At 50.9% G+C, this 24,431-nt stretch overlaps 1 protein-coding gene and 1 long non-coding RNA gene across 10 annotated transcripts in view; one reads left to right on the forward strand and one right to left on the reverse strand.

Moving 5' to 3' along the window:
• The window catches only part of TNS1 (tensin 1), a 229,994-nt gene that overhangs the window by 66,751 nt on the left and 138,812 nt on the right, over nucleotides 1–24,431 (forward strand). The window lies entirely within an intron of this gene.
• LOC309631385 overlaps nucleotides 1–24,431 on the reverse strand; it is a 657,985-nt gene that overhangs the window by 13,630 nt on the left and 619,924 nt on the right. The gene's annotated exons all lie outside the window — the stretch shown is intronic.

Below are 24,431 nucleotides of genomic sequence, written 5' to 3' on the forward strand. Positions count from 1 at the left end.
TTTGTTGAAAAGACTACTCTTTCCTCACTGAACAATCTTGGCAACCTTGTCAGAGATCAGTTAACCATAGATGTGAGGGTTTATTTCTGGACTCTTAGTTGTATTCCACTGAGAATGGAATAAGGGTATGTCTGTTCTTACACCAGTACTGCAGTATTTTGATTACTACTGTTTTATAGTAAGTTTTGAAATTCAAAGTGTGAGTTTTCCAATTTTATTCTTCTTTTACAAGATTGTTTTGGCTATTTTTGATCCTTTGAGTTTCCATTTGAATTTTAGGATCAACCTATCACCTTCTACAAAGCAGCCAACTGAAATTCTAATAGGGACTAAATTGAATCTGTAGATCGGTTTGGGGAGTACTGCCACCTTAACAATGTTGAGTCTTCTGATCCGTGAGCATGGCATATCTTTCCATTAATTTAGATCTTCTTTAAATTCTTTTCATACTGTTTTGTAGTTTTCACAGTACAAGTTTTACACTTTTGGGAGGCTAAATTTATTCCTAAATATTTCATTCTTTTTGTTGCTATTTTAAATGGAATTGTTTTCTTAATTTCATTTTCAGATTGTTCATTGCCAGTGTATAGAAATACAATTGATTTTTTTTTAACATCTTTATTGGAGTATAATTGCTTTACCATGTTGTGTTAGTTTCTGCTGTATAACAAAGTGAATCAGCTATATGCATATGTATATCCCCATACAGTTGATTTTTGTATATTGAAGATTTATCCTGCAACCTTCATAAACTCATTTATTAATTCCAATAGTTTTTTAAATGAATTCTGTAGGATTTTCTATATACAAGATCATCTCATCTGTGAATGGAGATACCTTTACTTCTTCCTTTCCAAACTGAAAGCCTTTTATTTCATTTTTTTGCTTACTAGTCCTGGCTAGAACCTCCTAGAACTAGAAATGGCAAGAGCAGAAATCCTAATCTTGTTCTTGATCTTAGGGGAAGGCATGCAGTCTTTCACCATTACGCATGATGTTAGCTGTGGGTTTTTCATAGATGCCGTTTATCACGTTGAGAACTTCTCCTTCTATTTCTAGTTTGTTGAGTGTTTTTTTAAAAAATAATATTTATTTATTTATTTAGGTTGCGCCAGGTCTTAGTTGCAGCATGCGGGCTCTTAGTTGCGGCATGCAGGCAGGATCTAGTTCCCCGACCAGGAATTGAACCCAGGCCCCCTGCGTTGGGAGCGTGGAGTCTTACCCACTGGACCACCAAGGAAGTTCCTGTTGAATGTTTTCTAAATCAGGGTTTTGTCAAATATTTTTCTGCATCCGTTGAAATGATCATGGTGCTTTTGTTTTTTTATTCTATTGATATGGTATATTACAGTAGTTGATTTCCAGTTGTTGAAAGAACCTTGCATTCCTGGGATATATCCCATTTGGTCATGATGTATAATTCTTACTATTATATGTTGCTGGATTTGGTTTCTAGTATTTTGTTGCATCTCTGTTCATAAGAAATATTGGTCTTTAGTTTTCTTGTAATGTCTTTGTCTGGTTTTGATATCGAGGTAATAGTGGCCTCATAGAATGAGTGTTTGCTCCGCTTCCACTTTTTGGAAGTGTTTGTGAAAAGCTGACATTGATTATTCTTTAAATGTTTGGTAGAATTCACATGTGACATCATCTGGGCCTGGGCTTTTCTCTTTGTGTAGTGTTTTGATTGCTAATTCAGTTTCTTTATTTGTTATAGGTTTATTCAGATTTTCTATTTCTTCTTGAGTCAGTTTTGGTACAATGTGTCTTTCTAGGAATTTGTCCATTTCACCTTAGATATCTAATTTATTGCCCTACAATTGTTCATAGTGTTCCTTCATAATTTTTATTTCTGTAAGGTCGGTAGTAATATCCCCTCTTTCATTTCTGATTCAAGTAATTTAAGTCGTCTCTCTTTTTTTCATGGTCAGTCTACTAAAGGCTTATCAACTTTGTTTACCTTTTCAAAGAATCTATTTTCTCTCTAACTCGAAGGGTTTTTCATTATAATCACTTTGTTTATAGCCACTGTTTATTGCGCATCCTCTGCACGGTGGCTACTTGACACTCATCTCATTGAATCCTTGAAAAACCACCCATGAAGTGGATATAATGGGCCACACTCTCAAATGAGAAAACTGAGGTGTGAAGTGTTTTGCACCAGTCATGAAACTAGCAGGCAGCTCAGATCTGAGTATCTGGCTCCAAAGCCTGATGACTTTTCATTACTTCCTTTTCCACTTTCAGCCTCTACTCTCTGCTGCTGAGGCTCGTTTTCTGAATTCTAAGGAGAAGAGCCATGGGTCACCATTCCCTTGCATCACCTGTCAGTGGGCCTCAGCCTTGCCCGGCGAGCCCATTAAGCATATTCCTGCCACCCTCAACATTGATTCAGTGGGGTTTGGCTTGGGCCCAGGGATCTGCATTACTGTCTAACACCCCCAGTGATTCTGATGCTGGGGTCCCTTGATAGCACCTGACTAATGTGTGTTTGCCCCTGGAGACCCCGCTTCAACTCCGCTGGGCACAGGCCCCTACGAAGCCACTGGTTCCTCTGGCTTCTGCTTCCCCGGCAGTGGGGGTCAAGGATGAGATAGGTCTTGGGTGGGAAGCCATATTATCTCCACTTTATAAAAAATTTTGAGAAGCTGTAATAATCCTCCCTTCCCCTCAATCTTCCTAGAGTCGTCTCTCAGAGTATGGGGCCTTCAGGGGTTAATAAGTAGACTTGGCGTGTGTCATAAGCAGTCAGTGCACACGTGCGTGCACACACGCACCCACACCCACACCCACCTAAGGCTGGGAGAGAAAGTGACACTGAGCTGTGACTGGCTTCTCATTTTCCTGGAATGTGGCTCCCAAAAGGTCTCATATTTTTCAGCGTTTCTGACTCTGGGGCTGTGTAAACATCGCATGGGGGTTTGCTGCTTCTGAGAGACTGCAGGAGTTAGGAAGGGGAGGGTGGGAACCCAGAGCGGGGAGAGAAAGGCAAATGGGCGCTGGAGAATTGGAGCCAGAGAAGGAGACAGGAGAGGGAAATCCTGGGGTCCCGCTGAAACAGGACACATGGTGAAATATGCAGGAGGGAACAAAGGCCAGCGGTTTCCTGCTAAGAAAGAGCGAGCGTGAGGGATCAGGTGAGGGCCAGGGTCTGTGGTGCAGGGACAGGGCAGAGGAGCCAGGGCAGGTTAGAAGTTCTGTCAGTGGCATGGGAAGCGAAGTGACTCCTGAACCCCTGGCCCATGCCAGCCTCCCTGGCTGCTTCTGGCTTTTAGCTTGAGGGTCTGCAGTGTCTGCTGGAACTGGCTGAGCAGGGAGAGCGAGGGAGAGATGGGCTTCCCCTCCTGGGGCGTCTGCCTTTGCTTGAGAGAAGCTGCTGGTCTTGAGGGAAGGCACTGAGTTGCCTCCTGAAGGCCTGGCATTCTCTCCTGCTTGGCTCTCCCTGGGGGCCAAGACTCAGTCTTAACCTTCTGAGCCTTCCAAGCCACTGACCCCAAACCAGTGCCGGAGCCTGGATGTCCTGGTGGAGTTGGAGCCCCTCTGGCCTTGGGCTCAGATGGATCTTGATTCTGCCGTTTACATGAGCTGCGTTATAACGGACAAATCATTCCACCTCTGAAACTGGTCTCCTCATCGGTATAAAAACGGTGACACTGATATGTCTCAGCCACCTTGCAAGGTTGGTTTGAGGATTAGAGAAAATGTAGGTAAAATCCTGTGGGCTCTTTCTCAATACATGATAACTCTTATTCTATTATTCTGAGACCCAAGGATAATAAACAGCTAAGTGTCCCAGAAACCCACTAGCCAGCAGGCCTGGCCAACTCCCCAAGAATGACCATGGCCCGCATTCCTTTACCCTCCCCCCACATTGATTTCCTCACCTGTGGTCGCCTCTTGGCCCCCTGCGGTCACCTGCTGGCCCCGTGTCCTCCTTTCTGCTCCGCCCCGCCCAGGACCTGTGAGGCCTCTGCTCCCTCCCTCTGAGGGTTTTGGCCCCTGGCTGATGAATGACTTGGCCAATTGTTACCGGCAGCCAGCAGGCAGCAGGCAGGAGGCAGCAGGCAGGTCGGGTGGGATGTTAGCGGGGGGCCATTAGGAGCAGAGGGGTATGTGTGTCCTGGGGCACAGCGAAGTACAGAGCAAGTCACACATTAACCGCCTGGCCTGTTTCCACTGGCTGGACCTGGGCACCCAAACGAGGGTGTCCAGGTGTCTGGGTTCAAACCAGGTTCTGTTCAAGCAAGCAGGGAAGGAAGTTCACTTGTGGGTCATGTGTGATTGGAGGAGCAGCAGAAAAGCTCCAGTGCCCTTTCCTGCACTCCGAAAATCACACTGGCTTGAATTCCACCATTAGTCTCTGGCTTACAAAGATCCTCTATGCCTGCACAGACAGGATCATTTAATCTAATCCTCACAACAGCACTAAAAGATAGGCATTAATATAATCCCTCAGGGCACAGAGGAGGAAACAGGCTGAGATCGTTGAGCAGCGTGCTCACACAGCCAGGAAGGTGGTAGAAGGGGGACCCAGGAGTTGAACCCAGACTCAGGGAGAGGCTCCAGGAGAGAGTCTGACCTGGAGGTGGTGTGGTGAGAATCCCGAGCCCGCTTCTGACTTTCCTTCTTCAATGCTCACTAACTCTGTAAGTTGCTTAGTCTGTTTGTGACTTGGGTTCCTGATCTGTAAAAGTCATAAAAATAGTCCCTGCCGCCTAAGATTATTGTGAGAACTAAATGAGTGAATGCATGCTTAGAGTAATAGATAAATATCAGCAATTATTATCATGGCTCCCCTGTGAATGGGGTCCTAGGACAGAGGTTGCAGCCAGTTTGGGTGGAGGAAGTTCTGCTTTACTAAGCTTGCCTGGACCTCTAGGGAAGACAGTTGGAATGGTCCCCCCTGGACTGGGCTGTCTTGTGAGATGGTGAGCTCTCAGCAGCCATCTTGCATTGTGGGGAGGAGGTTGGACTGAGGGCAGTGAAGGTCTCTTTTGTGCTAAGACTTGGGAGCTTGGGAGTCAGAGCTGGATTGGTTTCCTGCTTTCCTTGCTTATAACTGAATGACCTTGGACCGTTTTCTTTTCTTTCTTTTTGTTTTTACATTTTATTTATTTTTTGGCTGTACCATGTGTTAGTTGCGGCACGCAGGATCTTCGTTGAGCCATGTGGGATCTCTCACCGCGGTGCGTGGGCTTCTCTCTAGTTTTGGCACGTGGCTTTTCTCTTCTCTAGTTGTGGCACGCCGGCTCCAGGGTGCGTGGACTCTGTAGTTTGTGGCACGTGGTCTCTCTAGTTGAGGTGCGAGAGCTCAGTAGTTGTGGCCCGCAGGCTTAGTTGCCCCGTGGCACGTGGGATCTTAGTTGCCTGACTAGGGATCGAACCTGCGTCCCCTGCATTGGAAGGTGGATTCTTTACCACTGGACCACCAGGGAAGTCCCCCTTGGACGGTTTCTGAAGTGCCCTGATTCTCAGTTTCTCATCTATAAACTGGGGTTATGAAGACCTTCCTGCAGGGTTGTGGTGAAGATTAAATTACCTAGATATGGAGAGTGCTTTTCAGCTGCTGGTGCACAGTAGCCAGAGATTTGTGACAGCTGTGGTTGTGGTGGTGGCATCGTGGTTATTATCATTAGATGCCAAGTGTGGCTCTCTCCAGGTGATGATCCCAGAGCTGGAATACCCGTGTGTTCCACCTGGGTCAGGTCTGTTTGCTCTGCTCCCTGAGCAGTCTGCCTTCTTCCTCCTCTGCCCCCTTAGTTTGAGCATCTCTCATCTGATTCTCAGGCGTCTGGGGACCTTCTCAGGTTCAATCCGTCTTCCCTTCCAAGGACTTAATTTTTTAACAGTCCTCTGCTCTCATTCTGAGCCCTAATCTGTGTCTTCTTCAGGACGCACTTACATTTTTAAAAAAATTTTGAAATGATTTTAAACTTCCAGAAGATTTGCAAAAATGGTACAAAGAGTACCACTATACCCTTTTCGCATTTTTTCTGAATGTTGACATCTTATGGAACTGTTGCATGATTATCGAAACTAGGAAATTAACATTGATCTGATGCTATTAACTAATCTACAGATCTTAGTAGAATTTGGCCAGTGTTTCCGTTACTACCTCTTTTCAGATCCAGGATTCAGTTTCAGATCCCACTTTGCATTTATTTCTCACATCTCCTTAGACCCTTCCAAGCTGGGACAATTGCTCAGTCTTGCTTTGTCCTTGTGGGATTTTTTTTTTTTTTTAAATTCAGACAGAAAGTCACAAAAATTATACTCATCCTCATCAGTTCACTCAGTCCCATGTAATTCATTTTTTTTTCCATCTTGATCTTTTGTTAGCTCAGTCTTGCTTTGTTTCCTTTGACTTTGGCACTTCTGAAGAGTACTGCTTAGTTATTTTGCAGAATGTCCCTCAATTTTGGTTTATTTGATTTTCTATTTCCATCATTCCTTCTACATTTATTAATTGGAATTCTACTGTAAAGAGCTGTACCTTATCCCCCATTTATTTATTCAGTTATTTATTTATGTCTGTATGGAACCTGGATATCCACTTTATAGGTTATAATCCAATGCTATCATTATTTTTCTTGGATCAAATTGACCCAGCTCTGGCCATTGGGAGTTCCTTTAAGTTGGTAGGACCCATGGTTTTTTTTTTTTTTATAAATTTATTTTATTTATTATTTTTGTTTATTTATTTATTAGTTTTGGCTGTGTTGGGTCTTCGTTGCTGTGCGCAGGCTTTCTCTAGTTGCCTCGAGCAGGGGCTACTCTTCGTTGCGGTGCGCGGGCTTCTCACTGCGGTGGCTTCTCTTGTTGCAGAGCACGGGCTCTAGAGTGCACGGGCTTCAGCAGATGTGGCGCGTGGGCTCAGTAGTTGTGGCTTGCAGGCTCTAGAGCGCAGGCTCAGTAGTTGTGGCGTATGGGCTTAGTTGCTCCGCAGCATGTGGGATCTTCCTGGACCAGGGCTTGAACCCGTGTCCCCTGCGTTGGCAGGCGGATTCTTAACCACTACGCCACCAGGGAAGCCCGGACCCATAGTTTTTGACTTCTCTTATTTACTCCCTGTAGCAGTTAGGATTCTCCAGAGAAACAGAATCGATGGGATATTTATATGAAGAGAATTATTTTAGGGAAAGGGCTCACACAGTTGTGAGGACTGGCAAGTCTGAAATCTATAGAGCAGGCTGGCAGGCTGACACCTCAGGTAGGAGTTGGTGTTGCAGCCTTGAGGCAGAATTCCTTCTCCAAGAAACCAGTTTTTGCTCTTCAACTGATTGGATGTGGCCCATCTATATTATCGAGAGTAATCTTGATTTCAGGTCAATTGACTGTAGATATTAACCTATCTACAAAACACCTTCACACACACCTGGATTGGGGTTGATTAAATCACCAGGTGCTCTAATCTAGCCAATTTGACACACAAAACTATCACACCCACTCATTCTATAGGAAGCATGAAAGTCATTTGGCTTTTCATATGTCAACATGGGTGGGTGGATGGAGAATACAGGCCCCCCGCCTCAGGCTGGTTTGGGATGGAAGTTTGCAATCCTGGTCCAGGCCTCTTTAGTTTCCAGATTTGACCTTTGATTCCTGCTCTCTGTGAGAGCTTGGGCAAATCCTTCCTTTCTTCTGTAAAACTCGAGAATCATTGTTCTGGGGTGGGTGGATTTAGAAGAAGGATTTTAAATGCCTGCCTCTGAAGCCTGAATGGGAACATCCCTACCTGCTCTCCCCTCCTCGCCCCCCACCCACCCCCTCAAGGCTTGGCTTCTGGTACCTTTCAGGACTTGCCGCCAACCTTCTGGGGATACACCTGGGGTACCCCCCACTCCATCCTGGGGGAGGCTGAGGCGCTGTTAACCGCAGCTGTTCCTCTCTCTGATCTGATCACTTTGGAAGAGGGTCATCAGAGAGTCTAAAGTGGGTCAGCCACAGAGCCCAGGCAGGAATTGTGGCTACGCGTACATACGAGTGTGTGTGTGCGCACATGCGCGTGTGTGTTTAATATCCTGAAGTCGGATGGGGAGTACTTAGAGATGCAGGGAGACCTTCTGGGACTTGAACCTGCAAGTGCCCCACAGGTGCTGAGCAAGGCTCTCTAACTGGACAGGGTTCCCCGAAGTTCTTAGACTGCTGGGGAGGCGGGGGTGAGAGGCCTGGCTTTTCCAGAACTGGGGAAGGAGATGTGGAAACTAGTGGAAAGGGGCCTTCACGCAAGAGGAAAAACCTAACTATATCCCCAAAGACCTGTGCTGCTGAGAGGGCCTGGGCATTCCTCCTACCTCCCTGTTTCTTTCCATAAGGGGAAACTGAGGCCCAGGGCAGTTCCAGCTTCAGTAGAGGAGTCGGTATCAGGCACAGTCACTGGAGGTAACCAGATTATTTCCTTGGTCTTCGTGGAGGACAACCTAGGAGGAAATAGGTTGATACCGTAGCTGGAAGGGGTTCTAGGAGGTGCTGGTGGGAGCCCAGGAAGGGGCCCCAGGGGACGGCAGGGACAGCTGGGACCCCTTGATTGGAATCTCAAGAATAGAAATGGTTGTGTTTGGCAGGGGAGGGCTGGGCCTTCCAGCACTGGGATGTGTGTGTCTGTAGGGGGCAGGATGATGAGCCCAGGAGAATCCTGAAGTCCCAGCCTGCCTTGCACTGACCTGGGGAATATAGCACAGGCCAGCTGGTGCCCCTTAAGACCACATCTGTTCTCGCACCACCCCTGCAGCCACTGCTGTGAGCCCAGCTTCTGGGACAGTGACAAGAGCCAGCAGATGGCACTGGTGCCGGTGAGCATCCTTGGGCCTTGAGCTGGACCAGCCCGAGCCTCAGTTTCCTCCTCTGTAAGATGGGGATCATGAAAATAATGTCTTGCTCATCGAGTTGCTGTGGAGAGCTTTGGGGATGGTGCACCTCGTGGGGTGAATGTCCTATTCCTGGTTGGGGCGATGAGTGGGGGGCACCTTTATGTGAAGCTGGCACTCCTCCTGCCCCACACTCACTGGGCCAGTTAGGAGGGGCTGGGGGGGGTCTCCCAGGACCGCGGTGCAGGAGCGGTCCCTCCCCTACAGGGAGTCCTCCCACTGCTCTCTGCAGCTGCCTCTCCTCCTCCTCCCCCCTCCCTGATCCCCCTCCTCCCCCACCTCCCCTCACCCAGGAGGATGATAAACGCACTGCCAGCTCCGAATAGGGCCTGACCTCAGCGGCGAGGCATCTCCCCTCGCCCCCCACCCTCCCAGCCGCCAGCCCTGCATTCCTGGAGAGGATGAGGTTGAGCTTCGGTGCTCACCCCTCCTTTGTCCTGCCGGCTGCTGCCCACCGGCCGCTTCCTTCCATCCAGTCTCAGCAGAGCTTGAATGCCAAAGGGCCCAACTGTGGGCCTTGGATAGGATAGTTAATAGTAATAATAATAATAATAATAATAATAGCAGTTACCATTTATTAAGCAATTAGGTACCAGATTGCATGCTAAGCACATTGCATGGATCATGTCACTGAATTCTCAAGACAGCTCCATGAGGAGGTTGCTATTATTATTCTTCCAGTTTTAGCACCGACAGGAGGAGAAGGTGGGGAGGACAGGGGACCTGTCAGAGGCTCAGAGAGGTCAAGCTGCTTGCCCCACCTCACACAGCTAGCGAATGCGTGGAGCCAGAACCCCCACTGTGCTGCAGATGGCCCAGTGTCCCCTGCCTCCCCATCATCCCCCCTTCCCCCCCTTTCCCCCCTCCCACCGCAGCATTAGGCTCCAGTCAGCTTGTCTGGACCCTGGACACAGGATGTGGTCCTGAGAGGAGGTGCAAGCATGGGAGACAAGACTTGCTTGGGGGACTGGAACTCCCTGGGGCATCTCAGCTGCCAGGAAAGATGGATGGGGGTCTCCTGGGTGCTGAGAGCTTTGCAAAGGAAGGTTAGTGTCCCTCCTCATTCCTTCCCGAGTTCTTAGAAGCGTAACGTTAGAGACCTGGGCAAGCAGGCAGCCCTCTCCAGGGCACTACCCTAACGCCTGTGTTTTCAGGCCTATTTCAGGCTCAGATGGACAATGAAAAGATTCTTTTATTAGTATTTCCCCGTGAACCTCACAATTTGAGAAATTATACTCATTTCCCCAGTTCTGTTAATCAAACACATTTCGGCTACCAACTAGAAGTTCCAGGAGGCGTGGGATAACCTACCTCCCCTTACTGAGTTGGAATAATTCTGAAGCTCAGAAGTGTGATGTTTTAAAATGTTGACCAAGGCTCACAGTCTTCCATTTCTACCATCCAGTTCCCCTAGTGGTCTAACCTCCATTCAACTTGCTGCACTCTTTCCCTTTCTGCTACTTCTGTGTAATAAGTGTCTAGGCACCCCAAACCTATTGTGCAGCCCAGACCCTCCCCGCCTTCCTCTCCTTCTTTTTCCTCCCATGATCATATGGTTCTTGTCTTCCTTTCCACCTCTTTCATTGCTTTAGCTCTTGGCTGGGCCTCAGGCTCCTGCTGGGCTGGTTACCTGCCTACCTTCAAGGTTCAGCTAGCAGCCTTGGGTGTCAGCGAGATGTGGGTTCAAATACAGCCTTTGTCACCCCCTGGCCTTGGGGCCTTGAGAAGGTCACCTATTCTCTCTGAGTCACAGTTCCCCCATCTGTAAATGGGCAAGATATTGTCAACATCCAAGGACAGTCTGGGGATTGGAGATTCTGGAAATACAGAGCCAGGTCTGAGCTGTCCTTGATAAACAGCAGCAGTCCACTGTCTATCACCAGCTACATCAGCACCGTCCACCACCAGCAGCCTGATCCATCCTCTGTGGCTGACGTCTCCGGTGTAGCTGCGTCCCTGCAGACGAGGGTGCAGACGAGGGCTTGGGCAGAGGGTGAAAGACTCCCACTGTGGGACAGTTATCGGCTTCCCATGCAGCGGGGAGTGTGGGTGAGCTTGTTGGTTTCCCAACCTGCCGTCAGGCTTGTCCTCCTTTCCCATTTTACCATATCAGTCATCACCATTCTGCACTGTTACTTCATTTTTAAAAAAGTGATTTGCCTTTTTAACCTTTTACTCATTCTAAGTGATAGAATTTATGGGCTTAATCTATGTTTTTAATTTCTTGCTAAATACAAAAAAAATTAAAATAAAGTTGTTGAGCCATGTTTCCAAGGAAAGTCATCTTGAATACCACACTTTAGGAAACATGGATCAGATGAACGTATATATATATTTTTTCCTTTGGTCAATTCTTTATTACAGGAGATTTGAAACGTGTATTATTCTTCTTCTTAGGAAGAATAATATAATGAATTCCTTTGTATTCATACTCCTGCTTCAAAAATTGTCAGTTTCTTGCTGTTTTTGATTCATCTGTCCCCCTTCACTTTCTTTTCTTTTTCTTTCTTTTTTTTTTTTTTTTGCTGGAAGTTTTTTTAAAGCAAATCCCAGACATTATATCATTTCACTGTAAATACTTCAGTGCGTATCATTAACAGATAAGGACTTTTAATTTTAACATTACCATAATACCATTATCGCAGTCAACATAATTAATAACATTTTCTTAAGAGCAGCTAATACCTAGTCTGTGTTCAATTTTCCCTGATTATCTCAAAAATGTCTTGTTTCGGTTGGTTGGTTTGAAGCAGGCAGATGGACTTGGAAACTGTGCTGTAGTCTCTCTTTCTATTTCAATAATAATCATGTGTCTACATGTATCATGGCCTCTGTCTCTTCACCAGTCAACTGATGATACATGATCACTTTTTCTGATGGGTCCTTATTCCGTAGTTTCTCTCTGTTTCCTCTTCCATCCATCCATCCTTTTCTCCAGCACAGATTTCCCTGCGGGCTCCCAAGTGGGGTCTCTGTCCAGCTGGATGTGAAATCAGGAGCCCAATATCCTTCCCATTCCCAGCTTCCCTTCCCTGGCCTTGGCCTGGCTGGCCTGCTGCCTTGTGCCCAGGAAGGAGGGGGCTCTGGAGGGAGAGGAAGCCGGGGCCTCTCGGGTGAAGTTGGGCAGGGGAGGGGGGAAGCCCACGGGCCCACCTCCCTCGACGCCTCATCTGATGAATACCGTGTCCCTGCGACGTCCATGTAAGTCTGCTTGGCTTGCTCGGAGCCGGGGCCAGCGGGTAGTGCCGAAGGGGGTGGCCTTGGGGGTCACGCGGCTCTGGGAAGCCTTACCAGGCGGCTGGCCTGGGGCTGGCCAGGGCCTCGTGGGAACACACCCCCGCTTTCAGCCCTGTTCCCCATTGTGGCCCCACCCCTGGGGCCCCTGCCCTCTTGCTTTCATTGGCAGCCAAGGTCCTGCCCTCTCTGAGCCTGGTCTCAAGCTTGGGATGCTGCTCTGCTCCTCTGATCCCATCTCCCTGGGGCTGGGAAAGTCATGCCCCAGAGTCCCCGGGGCCTGTGTCCTTCCTCTCCTGCCTTTGCTTCCGAGGTCTCACGGCTCAGTCCTTTGCCTCCTGAGAAGTTGAGGGGATGGGGGGACTTGGGTCCTCTTCCCAGATTTCTCCTCGAGATCCTGGTGGGGAAGCCTCAGCCCTTCCCTGGGTCTCAGTGTTCTCACCTGAGAAATGCTCAGCACAGTGCTTCACTTCAGCGAGTGGCCAAGAGGGACACTTGAGGTTTAGGGGTGTGTGTGTGTGGTGCATGCATGTGCTTGTGAGCGTATGTGCACCTGTGTGCACCCAGGCTTTAGAACTGCAGCCCTCGAACATGTGTTGGGCTACAGGTGAGAAAGAGACTGAAGTGAGGGCTTCCTGGCATCATCGAGGCCCAACAGAACTTTCCAGCTCCTCACCCCTGTGTATGAGCGCATCTCGTATTCTCCCTCTGCTGCCTCTTTCCTTCGGGTATCTCAGGTTCCACCTCCACGTCTTTGTATCTTTGTACTGTCTCTTTCCTGTCTGACTTTTCTCTTCGTGTCCATGTCACTCTCTCCCTCCTGCTGTGCCCCTCAGGACTCTGTAGGTACATGTCATCCTCAGGGTCCTGCCTTGTTCCCCAAGTCCCAGCCCTTTGTCCTGACTCCCCAACCCTTTGTCCTGACCCACAGCTGTAAAAGCCAAAGACTCTTCCCTCTTGACTCCATGCATGGGGGGTCCATTTATCTCCCAAGTTTCTTCCAAAGCACTCTGTGGCTTGGGGGTTTGGAGGGCTCATGTCCTCCTGTCCTCTGTCCCAGCAACACCCCTCCTGCCCCAAGGCAGCTACAGATGCCCCAGAACACCCCCTAACACCTGACATCTTTGTGGAGGTGTTGCCCTCATGTGTGTGTTACTGAGAATCCCCCATTCCCGAGCCTGTACTGAATACGACGTTTTTCCCTGAGAAGAACGATCCCTGAGATGCCCCTGATCTACCCAGTGGCACTGAAATTATGTGACTTAAGAGTCATCCAGGACAGAGGGTTGTTTGAGGTCCTGGAAAGAGCCCTGGTTTAGGAGATGGAAGACCTGGGTTCAAATTCTGGGTCTCTTCCTTTCCAGCTGTGGGATCTCAGGGAACCTGCAAAATAACGACAGTATCGGTGATGTCATCGAGTTGTGGAGAGGGTGGGGTGAGATGAGGCGCCCAAACGCCCCTTAGCAGTGGCGGTGGTGGTGGGGGTCTCCAGTATCTTGCCCGTTGCCCAGGCTCTGCCCGGCTGGAGTATGCTCCGTACTGGAGGTGGCGTGGGGAGCGTTTGTCCGGCGTGGAGGGGCTGGAATGCAGCGAGGACAGCCTGTAGTTTAGTCCACTTCTCAGGGTGAACACAGACCTCCTGTCTTGCCTGTGTGGGCGGCTGTCTCTGCGGGGTCCCTGGAGAGCGGAGAGCGCCAGGCCCCTGGCCAGGGCGTCTGTGCCGGTGGCGCCAGCTCCTGGGGCACCTCCAGGAGGGCGCTGTGGGTGGGTGGAATCCACAGGGGTGAGACACCGAGGCCGAACGTGCCGAGGATGCTTGGGGCTGCTTATCTCTGGCCAGGAATGCGCTGTGGTATTATTAGCCGGCAGCCTTCTCGCCTTTGGAATAATCACCCCAGCGTCGTGGCAGACACCTGTCCGGCTCTGCCTGCCCAGACAGCCCTCGGGTGTCTGCACCGAACCTCCCGTGGCTGGAGCTCATGTGTGTGCCTGTGTGTGTGTGTATCCATGTGTACGTGTGTGGGGCACGTGCCTGTGTGGGTGCAAGTGTGCCTGTGTATCTGTACTGTGTTTTCACACCTGTGTGTGCAGATGTGTGTGTGCACATGGGTTTAAGTGCACATGCTTGTGTGTAGTGCGTAGATACCTGTGCAGGCATGCGTGCATGAGTGTGTGTGTGTGTGTATGAGTACGTGTGAGTGTGCATGATTGTGTGTGTCTGTGTGTGCCCCTACCTGGGGGAAGCAGGAAGCCCTGAGGAGGCCTGGGAGCAGGAGGAAAGTAAAGGACAGAGGGGAGGCTGATGACCCTACCCTGCCAGGGCGTAGTGAGAGGCTGGGAAGCTGGATGGGGGCGGGGGACAGCAGGCAGATGCGCAGGGCAGGCAGGAGGGGCTGCTGGGGCTCTTGGCACTTGGGGTCTGGGACACTCCCCTTGACTGGACTCTTCAAGGCAGCATGGTAAAGAGCCTGAGGCCAGCCAGCCTGAATCCATCATTCACTAGCCTTGTGACCTTGGGCAAGTGACTTAACCTCTCCAAGCCTCAGTTTCCTCATCTGTATGATGGTGATAATAATAGTAACCTGCCTAGTAGAGTTATAGGGAGAGTGAAAAAACAGTGCCTGACACACATACAGAGTTTGATAAATGATAATCTATCACCATCATCATCATGACTATGGACCCCTCTGTCTGCCCTGCATCTGGCTTGACAGTTCCTCTCTGGCCGGGACCTCCAGGCAGAATGGGCGATATCCGGCTCATCCCCCTCATGGCAGGGCAATGAGATGGAGTCCTAGAGAGGGCACAAGAATGGTCCAGGGTCACCAGGAAGATGGGTAGAGCCATAAAGATGCAGCCCTTTGGCTCCTGGCAGCACTTTCTGCCCACAAAAGCTACCAAGGCTCTTTCTGCCTCGCTCAGATTTCTGGGTTGGCAGTGCCTTGCCAGGAAGGAGAGGTACGGAGAGTCTGGCAAGCTTTCTCACCCAGGCCAGCTGCTGCAGGCAGCCCAGGATGCATCTGTTCACCACACAGTTTCTTATGGAACTGAGGTTTCCATTCCCTGTCTTGACTACCCTCCAATGAGTCTTTGCTTTTGAGCTCTCCAGATCCTGCTGCAAATCCTGACTCTCAGATGGAGAGGAATGGGCCCCAGCGGGACCAGGCCCCAGGATCCTTGCTCCCTGGCCCAGTCCTGCCCAGGAGAGCTGGCCATCTGGCTCTGGACTGTGGTGCTCGCACCTGGTTGGGCTACCCTGGTCGCACCTTCTACCCCCAATTCCGGCCAGATGGGAGTGGAATTCCTAGGAAGCGCTGGGCCCCCACCTGCCTTCCCTCTGCCCCTACTGGCACATCCACATCCTGTCCCTCGGCCCTGCTAGGCCTCCCTGGAACTCCCAGGTGCCAGGACGGCTGCCCCCTGGGGTAGCAGGCCCAGGGTGTTGCCAGGAGTGTGGAGGTGGGAGTGGGCACTGTGGCGCCTTGGCATGGTGGGGCGGGGCTGGGCAGAGGCAGGTGGGATCTGCCAGGATCCCTGAGTGTGGGCAGGCTGTGATTGCCTTGGACGCCAGCCAGAGAATTGTTTTTCACAACCACCACCCGCTACCGGAAGAAGAAAAAAAAGGAACAACAACAAAAACAACCACCAAATTTTTTTTTTTTTTTTTGAATCTGCCGTTAATGGCCGATTGGCTGTACATTATTAAACAGGCAGCTGGAGATCTGCCAGGGAAGGGTGCTTGAGCCAAGACTCACAGCCTGAACACAATGTTCCTAGGAAAACAGTCACCCGTGGGGTCCCCGGGGAGAAGGACCCAGAGGGAAGGCTTCCAGCTGTTGCGCCTCGCCCGGCTTATCCTTCCCACCTCAGCCTCTGCTCTGGTCATCTTGTGGGGAGCGGGGCCGTGCTGCGCCTGGAGCCCAAGCATGCTTTATCTGGGCCCTGTGGCTCCCTCACCAACCCAGGGGCCCGAGCCGCTCTTTCCCTCCTCATGGTTAAGTGGACAGGCTCCTGCTTCCATCCGCATGTGGCTGAGGCCAGTGCCGGCTCTCCTGGGGGCTGGGCTGGGAGCTGGACATCTGGTCCTCTGTTCGATTCCATTGAGTTCCTCCTTGTGGTGACATTGGGACTCCCTACTTGTCCTCCCTGGGCTTCAGTTCCCACATCACTGCAAGGAGAGGACTGGGCTGGTCAGCACTAAATTCTCACCAATATTTTGTGAGCCCTGATTGGGTGGCCTTGGGGAGAGGCTGGGGTGATTGTTACCCAGACTTGGGAGTGCTTCCTGCTCCTCCCTGATTCCACTGGTGAGACCAGCAGCCATGTCTCTTGCAAGAGGGGCTGGCCACTGGACCCGTTCACATCCTTTTGGACAGTCCCTCCAGCCATCTTGACGCCAACCAGGGTAAAGGTCAAAGGTGTGAAGGTGACATCAAGTGGGAGAAAAGCAGAGGGTCTGGAGTTAGGGTGACTGCCATCTTGGTGAAGCCAGTGCTGTAGTAGGGTACACAGATAGGAGCACAGTATGGGGTCTGGGTCACGCCAGGGTGGGCCCACTGCCTTCTACATGGTCAGGCTGCTGCTGGCATGTGTGTGTGGGGTCATTAGTTTGGGAACTGATCTCAAGGAACCTTCTCTGAGCCTCTAGAGATAAGATGGCATAGCGGCTAGGAGTACAAACTGGGCTTCCCTCCCACCACCACTGTTTCTTTGCCATCTTACTATTATTGACTTTGGGCAGGTGACTTCACCTCTCATGTCTGAGCTTCCTCGGCTGTACAAAGTCGGATAGAATAACACCTACTCCCAGGGCTATGGTGTGGAGTGAATGAGCTTGTGCATGGACAGGGCCTGGCATGTGTGAAGGGCACACTAGCTGTTGGGAGGGAAGTGGTGCCTCCTGCTGGCATTCTGCTCTTCCTCTTCTTGTCACTATGTGTGTATGTGTCTGTGCTTCTGTTTGTTCGATGTCTGTCCTCCTCCAGACCTTGAGGGCAGGCTCTCCACCTGCAGCTTGACCCACTGCGGCGCTCACAAAACATTTGCTGGCTGAATGGGTGAATGAATAAATGAACAAATGAATGAAGGCCAACTGGAAAAGGTTCAGAACCAGGGAAACACCTGAGCACCTAGAAAGTGGAAAGATCCAGAAACTGTGAAAGAGCTGGGAACGTCCAGCCTGGGAATTGACTATTCTGGGAGGTTGTGAGCGACTGTGTGTGTGTGTGTGTGTGTGTGTGTGTAAGATTTTTGAATAAAGCTTTGAAAAGGTTTGTTCTCTGAAGTGGAACCAGGAGCCTCGGGAAAGCAGGCTGCCTCTCAGTGGTGGGAGCTGCCTTGGGTGTGGGAGGGACTCGGGGCCTGGGGTGTGCAGGCAGAGACTGGGGGCACGCCTGGCACAGGGGGAGCCCTGACTCTCAAGGCCCTGAGGTCCCTGCTGACTCGCTGCTGCTTCAGCTGGAAGAGTAGTCTCAGTCAGAGCCGATGTCTGTGAACTTCAGTTTTCTCATCTGTAAAATGGGATTAATAATGGTCAATACCCATAGGGTTGTTAAGAGGATTAAAATGAGTTAATACCCACGAAGCTCTAAGAACATGGAAAGCACTCAGTAAATTTGAGCATTTATTAAACAGGACCAAAGAGCTGTGGTGTGGCTTCCTCGATGCCACATCGATGGCTGACGTGGGAGTAGGCTTCCTTGAAGGAGTAGGATGCGGGGGGAGCATACCCATACAGGGGGCTGCTCAGGCCAGACTCTGCACTCAGCGCCCAAAGTGGTTAAGTGATTTGCCTGAGGTCACACAGCCAGTCAGTGGGTGGCCAGGCTTCAGACTTGGTTTGTACAACTCCAAAGCCTGGACTCTCTCCCCTCCACTCCTCAGCCTGGGCAGGAGGGGGCCAGGTTTCTCTGATTCTCACCCCCTGGGAGGGACAGCACCTCATTGCAAGGTGGAGCAGAATGACTATTATTCTCTATTATTATCTATAAGAACCTAAGTCCTCAGGAAGGAAGTCTCCAGCCCTGTCCAACACTGAAAGTACTGCGTAATTAAAAAAATATGGGGAGAGCGTGAGAGTAGGACAAGGGTTGAGATTTTCAGCAGCTCATTACCATGGGGCCTAGGGCAAGGAGAGACAGTCATAAGAGGAACACTGGAGGGGTGAGGTTAGATGTTAGGAAGAAGGAATGGCGAGATGAGGGGCAACTTGAGGGGGTGCAGGGAAGGGAAGTAGAGGCACAGAAGGGTGAGGAGGTGGACAAAGGCCATGCTGGTGATAAGAGAGAGGAGGGAGAGGAACCCAAGGTTTGGCAGGCCCTCAGCTACTGGGCAGCTCCAGACTTTGGGCAGGGGTGGCCGGCTAGGACCAGTCCCCACAGGGCTACTGGGCAGTGTCAAGGAGGCAGTTTTAGGGGGTAGGAGGCCAGTTGATCAGTGCATGAGCCAGCCTGGGACAGCAGGTGCAAACCGAAAGTTCAGCCACCAGCCCGCCTCCTTGCCTCTTCCAGCCTGGCAGCTGGCTTGTCTTAGAAGTCAGCTCTCATGCTGGGGCCAGCACGCTCTCTGCTGATCAGTCCCCACAGGCCTGGCTTTGTCAGGATGCTGTCCTGTCCTTAGCAGCTGCTCAGCCCCTGGCTGTTTCTGCCTCTTGGACATTCAGGGATGAATGGGAAATGGTCCCAGTCTCGAGGAATTCACAGATGCAGGGGCAGAAAGACAAGGGAGGTGTACATGGGCAGTGGAATTTGCCCTGGCTTACCTTCCCAAGACAGTTTTTCAAATATTTGATGATGAATGTTGTATCTTTCCTTTATCATCTGAAATAAAAATTGGGCCCAATCTTTCTCGTGCTTTTATTCAACAAATATTTATTGAGTGTGTACTGTTGTCCTCCTCTGGATGCTCTTTGGTTTATAGCGTATAGAAGAGAGCTTGACATTTCTGATGGTGTCTGAGCAGCGTGGAGTAGAGTGGAACTTTCACCTTCTTTGATCTGGATTCTGTACCTCTATTCACACAACCAAAAGTGCACGTACCTTTTGGGGTCAGCCATATCCTATTGCCGGCTGAACTGAATTTGTTTTCACTAAATCTTAGACCTTTCCCTACATGATTAATTAATTCAGTTTTTTAAAAAATGACTCTTGAATCTTAGTTTAGGACTTTACTCCAAGAGAAATGTTTCCTTGCTAATTTTGGCCTTTTTATAAAGTCAGTTTTGCGCTTCAATTCAGTTCCATACCTTAGTTCTTCTTTCTGCTTTTTGTTTTCTACGCGTGCTTGGTGAGTCTCCATTCTGAGTCCTCACCTAGTTACTGATAAGTATGTCGGACAAGCCAGGGCAGAGGACAGAGCCCTTTGGCAAGTCAGGAAGTTGACATTGATCTATTAATCAACACCCCTTGGCTTGCTGGCTAGGAATCCACTCGACTTTCTATCTTTTCTCTAAGCATTTCATCATGGATCCTGCCAACACCTTCCTGAAATCCAGATAATCTAGGTTTGGGGATTCCCCAACCGTCCAGTCCAGGAACCGTATAATAATGGGGTTAGGGTGGTGGATGTGGCTGTGTGAGGGAGGGATGTGGGCTCTCCGAAAGGATCCAGGCTGAGCCAGTGATCATCGCTGGGGGAGGCCTAAGAGGAATCCTGTCCTGGAGGCACCTAAATCTCAGGGTCCTTCCTGCTTTAAAATGGCACTTCTCGGGGGAGATAGGGATTTGTGTGCAGTCAACTGACACCAGCAGCGACTTTCTGCCAAGGATCAACCTCTGCCTGGAAACGTGTTCCAGGAATCTTCCAAGGGACCTGAGAGGTTATCGGATGAGGAGATGAAAGCCAAGAGGGGCCGAGAGTGACCTTTGGTCCCCAAGGCAAAGCCGGGCTGAGCAGGGCTGGAACCCGAGGCCCTGACTCCCAGCTGGAGGCTCCTGGGGCTGGGTCCCACTGCCTCTCCTGGCTGGAAACTGAGGCTGGCTCCGGGGAGGGAGGGGCTGTCATCATGTGTCTTGGGGACACACTGTTGGCAGACTGTTTTCCCCATGCTTCCCCTGCCCTCTGATCCTCCACCCTCAGACTGTGGTGCAAATCTGAGAGTAGGACGCCTGAATGTGGAAGGCCTCGTGCTTCTCCCTCCCAGGGGGAGTGTGTGGCAAAGGGCCTGAGGCATTGCTGCACTTTGAGAGGTGCTGGGAATGCATGCAAATGAGATGCAAATAGGGGACTGCAGCGGGGGGCGGTGGGGGGGCCCTGCCCCTGCCTCAGTCTGGCCTGAGTGTTAAGGATGACAAATAGAAAAGGAAACGACCATTGACCTGGGCTGTGAAGCCCAGCCTCAGGAAGGAAGGGAGGGAGAGGGGCTCTGTGGGGCAGCAGGGTGGGGTTTGGCTTCTGGAGTCAGCTCTGGAGGGTGCCCTAACCAGGGGGTCCCAGGGGTGGCCCAGAGATGAAAGCACCCTGGAGGACAGCCCAAACTCATCCCCAGCTGCAGGGGGGTGGTGTGGTCAGAAGGGGGAGGGTGCAACCCAAATGCACAGACTTTGACCAATTGCCTAGGGCGACCCCCAGGGCCTGGCTCCCAGCCAGCTGTGTGTCGGGTCCAGCAGGATTCTGAGGGCCAGGGCCTCTCCCCTTGGGGTCTGGGCATGTGGCCCTGTCTTCTCTGTGGTGGAGGGAGAGGAAGAGAGCTGGGGCCAAGGGCTCTGGAGGGGGTGGTTCCAGCAACTGTCCCTGGAGGCCACTCCCCTGCCTCCACCCTAGGAAGATTTAAGAAGCCAATCCCTCCCTGCTGGGTGTTTGTGGTCAACTCAGCCCAGCTCTGAGGAGCTTCCCCTTAGTACTGTAAGAGCCTGGGAATCTGGCCCAGTGAACGTGGGGGTCAAGGGACGTGGTGCCCTCCAGGGGGAGTGCTGGGACCCGGAATGCCCAGTTGTGCCATATGGTGACAGAGCCTTGAGTTGGAAGACCTGGATCCAAATTCCTCCTCCTTCATCAGCTGCTCTGTGACGTTGGGTGATCGCTTAACTGCTCTGAGCCCATCTCTAAGACTGGGATAAGAATCATAGTCACTTTCCAGGTTTTAATGGAGGTCTGCATGGAAAAGCACATGGAAAAGGTTTGGTGCAGGGTGGGCGTTTAAATAGGGATGAAAATGAAATGAAGGAGCCAATGAGTTCAGCTCTGGGTTGACACGCCTCTCCCTCACAGCCCGATGTGGGGCTGAGAGGCCCGGGAAGACGGCATTCAGTGCTCTTGGGCCTTGACCTTTCTTTCTTCTGACTTTCTCTTGGCCATTTTTTCTCTGTCTCTCTGTGTCCCTCTGTCCCCCTTTCTGTCGCGTCCCCTACTCTCTCCATGGCAATGCCTAACTCAGCACCTGGTTCATTTTCCCTCTCTTCTCGGTGGGCTCTCTGTGGCTCCATGGGCGGCCCGCCACCCCCAGCTCCCTCTCCTTCCTCCCTCTGGGTCCCTGCTTCTGACCCGCTCTTTGTCCCACTCTCTCCTCCTGGCTTTTCTGCCCTCCGTGTCTCTAGCGTCTATCTGCCATTAACAAGCATCCATTGAACGCCTGTTAGATGCCAGGCACTGCCTGGCTCCTTTCTGTGTTCTGCATCTCCTTGCCTCCCAGCTGCCGCTTCTCTCCCTCCCGCCCCATTCGGCCTCCTGCCCTCCCTTCCCCCAGCTGCACTGGGCTCCAACACTGGTATTATTCAGTTTTATGAGAACCCCCCCAAGGCCTGCCCCTGAATGGACCAACCACAACTGGAACCAGATGTGCAGTGCTGTGCTTGGGGATGGGAGGGAGGAAGGGAGGGAGGAGGGAAAGGGGCATGGACTGGCTCAGGGAGAGGGGAAGGAGGGTTGGGGGATGGGAGATGGGAAACCCTGGGAATCCTGAGTCTTCATCAGCCTGGAGGAGGAGGAGCTGGGAGGGGACAGAAGGGCTGAGCAGGCTTCTTCGGGAAGCAGTTCTGGCTGTGTGTGTGTGTGTGTGTGTGTGTGTGTGTGTGTGTGTGTGTGATCAGCTGTGGGACAGCTCTTGGAAATAAAGGGAAAGACCGCTCTTCTTTGAAAGCCTCTAGTTCCTTGACTTCCTCTCTGTGTGGTTTTTAGAGACTTGCTGAATTCATGGTTCTGTACCCAGGTGTTGGAGCAGGAAGGCTGGGATAGAGGGAATGATGGTGGAGCGGGGGATGAGAGCGGCTGGAGGACGGTGTTTCTCAGAGCCCCCTGCATCTGCTGCAGCCCTGGGGTGGGTGGGATGCTCCTGGGACATCTGTGTATCAGTCTGATGGTCCCCATGTCTTAGCATACTCAGGTTTTCTGTCTGTGATAATATAACTTTGACGATAAAAGTCTGCATACAGTTATCCTGGTAGAGCCTTGTGCAGAATTAAGCGTTTAAAAGAGCCCTTTCATTCAATTTTTAACTCATCATCCATCCATCTCTCCATTATTCACTTATTCATTACACATTTATTGAGAATCTACTAGGTGTCAACGTTGTGCTAGGCCCTGGACAAAGTTGGAAAGGAGAAAGAAAAAGACAAGTAGATCTTTGCTCAACTGTTGGGAGATACAGGAGTGCACCCAACAAGTGTATGTCACAGCATTAGCATTTGAGCGAGAGCCTCGGGTATTCAGCAGAGGGGTCAGTACCTACCAAATAGCTGGAGAAGGATCCATAGAGAGTGTGGCTTTTGAACTGAGCCCTGAATGGTGTGATGGCAAGGCTCAAAGGGCAGGGCTGCATCACAGAGGGTCTCGAATGTCATGCTGCAGAGCTGGGACTGGATATGGTAGGTTGGGGGGAGCTAGGGACTATCGACTATCTGATGTCAAGCAGGATGATAGTAGGTGTGGGTTGGAAGGAGGCGATGGGGAGGATGGCACTTCTGCTCTTCTGTGACCTGGGAAGAGGGTTCCATTTTTATTTTTATTTTCTTATTTTAATTTTTAAATTAAAAAATTTTTTTGGCTGCACGGCATGGCATGTGGGATCTTAGTTCCCCGACCAGGGATTGAACCCATGCCCCCTGCACTGGAAGCACAGAGTCTTAACCACTGGACCGCCAGGGAAGTCCCGAGGGTTCCACTTTTATAGCAGACCCCCTATCCACCTCTAGAAGAGCCTAGATGGCTGACATGGACTACTGTCACTTCCCTCCCCTGACCAGGGCTGGCCCAAGCCCCTGAGCGGCCCCTGGTCTGCAGGGGGTGTGAGGGTTAGGCAGGATAAGGCTATTTGGAGACAACTTTGTCTCAAAGTTGGGGCAGTGAGGGCTGGGCAGGGGCCCCAGGAGGCCTGGGCCAGGTTTTCCTACACAATCTCAAAGGCATGTTCTGTGGGACCAGGTCTTTCCCATCTCTGGTCAGTTCCCACGTACTTACAGATTGAAGACACTGTCAAGGTTGGTAGGTTCTGAGATGCTGGAATTTGGGACTCTGGGGGGCCAGCCACAGCTGCTGCCCCATCACTGCCCACCGACTCTTCCCGTCTGGGAGGGGATGAGGTCATCTTGCTCTGGAGGCAGGGGGTGGATTCAGTGAGGCCTCTGTCTCCGCCCTCCCCACGTAAGGTCCTGAGAAGGTGCCTCTCTCCCTGTCTCTGTCCTCCTGGGCTTCACTGTCACGGATGGGGGGGGGGGTTTGGGGGAGCAGCCCTCTAACGTGCTGACCATCTCTGTGACGCTGGCCCCAGATGCCACCAAATCTTTCCTGAGGCTGTTTGTTCCTCCCAGGCCTCCCCTATCACTTTACTTTTTGGAAAATTGAAGCCTGGGGAAGGGTTTGGCTGGATTCATAAAATCAGTGAGCATTAGAACTGGAAAAGATCTCCAAGACCTTTGGATCCAAACTCATCGGACAGCGGGGGAAACTGAGGAGGCTCAGAGATGCAGGTCATGGGCCCAGGACCTCACAGGAGGGTGGCCCAGATGGCCAAGAGAAGGACCTTTGAATCTCTGGAGGGCTGAGTGGTGGGGAGCTTGGCTCTGGAGCCAGCCCGTAGGATCAGAGTTCCTGCTCTGCACCATCCTGTGTGGTCTTGGACAAGTCAGCTAACCGCTCCAAGGTCACTTTCTTCAGCTAAAATAACAAGGGAGATTCGAAGATTAAGTGAGAGAGAGAATATTCTTTAGGTGCCAGGCATACAAATAGGTATGCAGCAAATGACTTTTTCCTTCCCCTCAGAATAATCCTATCTGCTTCTTTTATCATTTGTAGGGTACCCCAAACTTCAAATCACATTTCCCCCAATATTTTTAATTGTAAAAATTTTTTTGCATATTGAAAAGTTGAAAGGATAATATGGTAATCTCCCTGATTCTG

This window comes from Balaenoptera borealis (genome assembly GCF_965194805.1).
Source record: "Balaenoptera borealis genome assembly, chromosome: 6".
Taxonomy (NCBI): Eukaryota; Metazoa; Chordata; class Mammalia; order Artiodactyla; family Balaenopteridae; genus Balaenoptera; species Balaenoptera borealis.